General features: G+C 34.0%; 1 long non-coding RNA gene across 3 annotated transcripts; it reads left to right on the top strand.

The window, feature by feature from the left end:
- Window positions 1–3,471: 3,471 nt before the first annotated feature.
- LOC129353809 (uncharacterized) lies at window positions 3,472–6,240 on the top strand. 3 transcript variants are annotated; one of them, XR_008605083.1, is made up of 4 exons: window positions 3,472–3,618; window positions 5,651–5,755; window positions 5,872–5,929; window positions 6,031–6,240. It is a non-coding gene; the product is annotated as an uncharacterized LOC129353809 (long non-coding RNA). The 3 variants fall into 3 exon arrangements; XR_008605082.1 differs by lacking the exon at window positions 3,472–3,618 and adding an exon at window positions 5,549–5,579; XR_008605081.1 differs by lacking the exon at window positions 3,472–3,618 and having other exon boundaries at window positions 5,291–5,755.
- Window positions 6,241–6,570: the final 330 nt, after the last annotated feature.

The following is a 6,570-nucleotide window of genomic DNA, read 5'->3' as shown; positions in this document are numbered from 1 at the left end:
TGAATAAAAATAAATTTGTAACTACATTTCTATAGTATTATTATTTTTTTCTAAGTAGCTGTTATTTACCTTGCATTTTGAATTACTTTAATTTGTTTTAATGTTCACTTTTATCAAGTCAGCATATGTTTATGCCATTAAATAAGAGTCACTGAAAAAAACTGTTTCGAGTTTTAACACAGCAGCTATCTTTTATGATTTAAAACTCTTTAAATGGCTCTAATATTATTTTTGATTAATTTATTATTTATCTTCTGGTTGAGAAGATAGTTTTATTTTATAAATTGGATATTAAATGTAAATAATGCAGCTTTATCAGGGCTGTAGTTCCCACTATGGCCACCAGAGGGCGGAAATACCCCGCTCTGAATATAGAGGTGAGTTTTTGAGCTGCAGCTTTGACGTTTAAGTTGATCAGGTTTATATCTTTCTCATGATACATATTATTATTAACATTAATAATTGAATGTAAAAAAATTACTGTTCTGCCTACTTTAACATGCAATCAGTGTTTTATCGGTCAGTGTGAACAAGGAGCTCCACAGAGTTGAAAACAGCCCGCAGAGACTATTAGCGGCTCTCGCGATGCTAGCGATGCTAACAGACTCTAGCAGCAGCTTCAGAGGAGCTTTGGCTCCATAAGAGTTGAAACGAAACTCTCCAATTCTGGTTTAGACGCTGAGCTTGTGGTTTGAGGCCAGGAGAATATTTATGATCGATTAATTTGATGCACAACAAACTGAACCTCTCTCAGAGCAGGGCGGTTAGTGCCCTCTAGTGGACCCAGATGGTAACTGTAGCTACTCTATAAAGTTAGAGAATATACATAACACATTCACTTCGGTAGCTTCTTTCACATTAAGAGCTTAAGAAACGAGTTAATATTCTCGGTTAGCGTTCATAGTAAATAATGCTTTTAGTTTTCCTTTTTTTTTCCTCCCTGAAATGTTTATTCAAAACATTTAAAAACTTTAATTAAAGTTTATTTTAATTGAAAATGAAAACAATTAAGTTAAACAAATGATCTGGTTGAGAAATTACCATGAATAGGAATATCTGTAGTTGCAATATTTCACCACCAGAGGGCAGTGAGCGCTCATAATCTACTATCAAAAATAAAAATAGTTTGTTTTGTTGGTTTTCTGTTGAAGCCATGAAAAAAGCGGCTCTGTTTCATAACTGCTTCAGCAAAACAGAAATACTTAGTGTTTTCTATCTTTATTCTAGTTTTATTTCACTCTATGGACTCAAATTGAACTGTTAATATTTATTCAGATGAATTAAACTTTCAATCCTGACGCTAAAGATTTTTTCCCTTTAAACTGTTTTTATTCTATTCTGCTCTCAGCTGGTTGACTTTTATTACTAATAAATATGTTTTTCGTAATGTTTATTGTTTTTCCAGACTTTGATGTTCAAAATTACCCACAGTTCTTTTGTAATTACATTTCTGCTATTACTATTTCTAAGTAGCTGTTATTTACCTTGCTTTCTCTAATGTTGTCATGAGGACTTTCCAGTTCTAATTACAATTCTGTAGATCACGATCTACAGAATTAAGTCAATATAACTAGTTATTCGTGAAAATTATAAAGTTGATCAGTTTTATGATGGTTGAGTGAATTCTTACTGCCCTCTGGTGGAGAACCTTCGTAACTACAAACATTCTTCAAATACATTTTTCAGCCAGATGTTTTGCTTCTGTTTTAATGTTCACTTTTATCAAGTCAGCAAATGTTAATGCCGTAAAATAAGAGTCACTGAAAAAAACAGAGTTTTAAATCATAAAATATAGCTGCTGTGTTAATACTCTTTGAACACTTTATTATAAATATAACAACGAACAAGTATTTTAAAATATGCCAAAATAATATTTGAGTCGAAAAACGGCTCTAATATTATTTTGATTATTTATCTTCTGGTTGAGAAGATCGTTAGTTTTTCTCTATATAAATTGGATATTAAATGTAAATAATGCAGCTTTATCAGGGTTGTAGTTCCCACTATGGCCACCAGAGGGCGGAAATACTCCGCTCTGAATATAGAGGTGAGTTTTTGAGCTGCAGCTGGTTTCTGACATTTAAGTTGATCAGGTTTATATCTTTCTCATGATACATATTAGTATTGACATTAATAATTGAATGTTAATCATAACTGTTCTGCCTACTTTAACATGCAATCAGTGTTTTATCGGTCAGTGTGAACAAGGAGCTCCACAGAGTTGAAAACAGTCCGCAGAGACTATTAGCGGCTCTCGCGATGCTAGCCATGCTAACAGACTCTAGCAGCAGCTTCAGAGGAGCTTTGGCTCCATAAGAGTTGAAACGAAACTCTCCAATTCTGGCTAAGACGCTGAGTTTGCGGTTTGAGGCCAGGAGAATATTTATGATCGATTAAATTATCCTGGAAACATTCAGAAGATTGATGCACAACAAACTGAACTTCTCTCAGAGCAGGGCGGTTAGTGCCCTCTAGTGGACCGAGATGGTAACTGTAGCTACTCTATAAAGTTAGAGAATATACATACCACATTCACTTCCGGTAGCTTCTTTCACATTGAGAGCTAAAAGAAGGTAATATTCTCGGTTAGCGTTCATATTAAATAATGCTTTTAGTTTTCCTTTTTTCTCCTTGAAATGTTTAATAAAAAGCACCAAATTAAATTCTGCTCAGGTTTTCAAGCACCACTATTTAATTTTCCTATTCCTCGATAGTCATGTCAAACAGATAAAGTTATTTAAATAAAATTAACAGCAGGAACATCATATCATTGTACGTGTTATAAATTTATTCACAGATTCATTCAGTCATACAATTTACTAAGTAATAACTGGTAATGTTTTAAAATGTAACTTTTTACGTTTAATTTTTCTCCATTAGATATTTTTGTCCTGCTAAATGCTCTGATCTCAGCAGGTTGGATTTTATCATAAGCACATTTTCATTGTTTATATTTTTCAGGCCTTGATTCTAAAAATTAACAACAGTTAATCTTTTTGGGAGGATTTTTCTGAAGTAAGTTTAATTTTCTTTTCTATTTATTAACCTTTCAGTGGCTCTTTAGAAACTTTAATTTAAGTTGATTTTATTTGAACTGATAAAAGTGAAAATGAGAACAAATTAAGTTAAAACAAATGATCTGGTTGAGAAATTACCATGAATAGGAATATCTGTAGTTGCAATATTTCACCACCAGAGGGCAGTGAGCGCTCATAATCTACTATCAAAAATAAATAGTTTGTTTTGTTGGTTTTCTGTTGAAGCCATGAAAAAAGCGGCTCTGTTTCATAACTGCTTCAGCAAAACAGAAATACTGAATGTTTTCTATCTTTATTCTAGTTTTGTTTCACTCTTGTCAGGTTTAACACCTATTAAATACAGATTCAACAAACACAGGAAAGACAAGAGATTTAGATTCTTTCTTACTCGTGGGGAGAACAGACAGAGATGTGCTTTCAGTTACAATCTCCTGCTGCTCTGAAACCACATTTGCCTGCTTCTCTCTTTTTATTGTTTTCAGGATCCCTAATCACAAAGAATACTGTTACTCTAAAGGGAGGGGAAAACACTTCATCACATGGCTACAGCGCCAAAGACAATCACTAACTAAAACACAAGGTATCTTGCACTTTATACTCTCATTCCAGACACAGGGTTAAACAGAGCAAGTTGTACATCTTCACGGTCAGTTTTCTAGAGGCCTTGGTTCACGCCGAGAGATAACCCTGCAGAAACCTGTTGTCACTGCTTTCCTTCAGTGAGGCTTTCTGAGGAAGGAATCAGAGTAATTCAACAATACAGAAACATTCTTAATTCTAAGATGAAATTAAACAATAAAAGCATATAAGAAAAAATACCTTATAAAGATACATGAGAATAACAAATATTTGATTAAAACATCACAATTTATCCAACAACTCTATTAACTCAAATTGAACTGTCAATATTTATTCAGATGAATTAAACTTTAAATCCTGTTCAAAGATTTTTCCCTTTTGAACTGTTTTTATTCTGCTCTGATCTCGGCTGGTTGACTTTTATTACTAATAAATATGTTTTTCGTAATGTTTACAGTTTTTCCAAACTTTGATTTTCAAAATTACCAACAGTTAATATTTTTTTAAGGATTTTAACTGAATAAAAATTTTTTGTCACTACATTTCTGCCATTACTATTTCTAAGTAGCTGTTATTTACCTTGTTTTTTTCTAATATTTTCAAAAAGATTACTATCTTTCTTGAAAAGTATAAAGTTGATCAGTTTTATGATGGCTGAGTGAAGTCGGGTGAACGTTTGTAACTACAGATATTTTTCAAATACATGTTTCAGCCAGATGTTTTGTTTCTTTGTTTTAATGTTCACTTTTATCAAGTCAGCAAATGTTAATGCCGTAAAATGAGAGTCACTGAAAAAAATTGTCAAGAGTTTTAACACAGCAGCTGTCATTTATGATGTAAAACTATTTATTACAAATATAACATCGAACAGTGATTTAAAATGTGTCAAAATAATATTTGAGTCGGAAAACCGTGGAAAAACTGAGGAATATTGTTCGTTTTCTCTATATAAAGTGTAGAAGTGGATATTGAATGTAAATAATGCAGCATCATCAGGGCTGTAGTTCCCACTATGGCCACCAGAGGGCGGAAATACCCCGCTCTGAATTTACAGGTGAGTTTATCGAGCTGCAGCTGGTTTCTGACTTCTGTGAAGTTGATCACGTTTATGTCTCTCTAATGACAAATATTATTATGGTCTATCTAAAGCAGGAATGTTCAACTCCAGGCCTGGAGGGCCGGTCTCCTGCAACTTTTAGATATATTATTATGGTCTCTCTAAAGGCCTGACAGCTGATTTAATATATAGATGAGTTATTTACATACAGATAATTCATCTATATATCTAAAATAGATTACATATTAATGTTTCCTGATTAAATAAATAACTGGTTTGTTCGCCAAGATGTTGAGTCAGGAGAATATTTATGAAATATATTTTTTGTCTGGAAAAAATAATAATTATGATAATTTTGCTTCAGAGCCCAATTATTTAATTTATATAACATCCTAAGAAAATTACACACTTATACTTTCTGATAATATCATAAACTAAAAAGCTAAAATGTACTAACATGAGAATTTAGTTTATTGTTTTACTTTGAAAGAATTCCAAGGAAGTGCTAGTCACATATTAGTTCTCTAGCTTTACTCTGATTGTATTTACACACCGAGTCCACTAGGGGGCAGAAGGCTAAGTTAGCAGTTAGCTAGTTTCCCGCTGCGACCGGCTAATGAAGCTCTTGCTCTCTTTGTGTTTCTGCTGTGGTATTTCAAAAACATTTTTTTCTATTTTAACATGAAATCAGTGTTTTATCAGTCAGTGTGAACTACAAGCAGCTCCAGAGAGAAGAAAACATCCTGCAGAGACTCTGAGCGGAGCTAGCGATGCTAACAGACTAGCAGCAGCAGCAGCTTGTTTTATACTCAGTGATTCTGGTGAATGTTGATGTTTTGATTCATCAGCTGTTTTTTTTCTCCACTGATGATATCAATACTCGATCAGCTTATTGACAGAACCAAGTGGGTTTTAGTGGAACCGCATTAAAACGATTCTGGTCTGATCTCTCTGACAGAATCTTGTTTCTCAACAGCTGATTGAGAATCTTCATCCATTCATCCAGAGCTGGAAGTGAGAGGATGAGGACCTGAGGCACTTCAAGAAGCTGGACCCCTGCAGGGAGGGAGGAGACCAGAGGGTGAGTCTGCTTCTGCTGCACAAACACTGAATGCTATCAGTATTTCAGTCCAGTTTCTTGGACTCTGCAAATAAAACACCAACAAGTACTTTTCAGTAAGATATTTTCCTCTGCAGTGCCTGCTGCTGGCAGGCCGCAGACGATGAAGGTCTCCATCCTCTTCCTCCTCTGCAGGTGAAGTCAGTGATCAACTTGCAGCCTACACTGGAAACGCGCTTTGTGCTGAAAACAATCATTGCTTTTGTTGTTTTTTTTCTCCCAAATCCAAACTTTAGAAAAAGGAGGATCATTCCAGAAGTCGGGTCAGAACTGGCCTGTAGTGGGGTCAAAGATCACAGAGAAAGCACAAAGCTGCGATGGCGGCGCGGTCTGAGCTGCAGCTCTTTGGATCATGTGACATGTTTGTCGGTGCAGCTTTCTGAATGCAACGTGTTTGTTCTGGTTCTTCTTCTTGTGTATTTGTGCTGCTGAGCCACCAGCAGATATTTATTCACATTCAAATAAAAACTAAATATATAAAAACAAACTGAATTCCTGTCATTTAATTAGTATTAATTTCATCTGACATTCAGGAAATAAAACAACTGCTTCTAAACGATTCAGATTTTCCAGACTTTTTATTTTATTTTTAAAAATTTCAAAACTTATTTTTTGAATAAAAATTTAAAATGTATTTAGGGTCATTAGGCTGTGTTTTAACTAAACCTTATTTTATTTTTCCTTCTATTTCCAACCAGGTGAGGCTAAATTTAAAAAGTTCTTTATTTATGTATTTTATGAATTTGCAGAGAAAAGTTGTACTTTTCTCCCTTTGC

Source organism: Poeciliopsis prolifica, unplaced genomic scaffold (assembly GCF_027474105.1).
Source record: "Poeciliopsis prolifica strain line A6 unplaced genomic scaffold, Auburn_PproV2 SCAFFOLD097, whole genome shotgun sequence".
Lineage (NCBI taxonomy): Eukaryota > Metazoa > Chordata > Actinopteri > Cyprinodontiformes > Poeciliidae > Poeciliopsis > Poeciliopsis prolifica.
The sequence above is the reverse complement of the archived record's forward strand: the minus strand, read 5'-3'. Positions and strand labels throughout refer to the sequence as shown.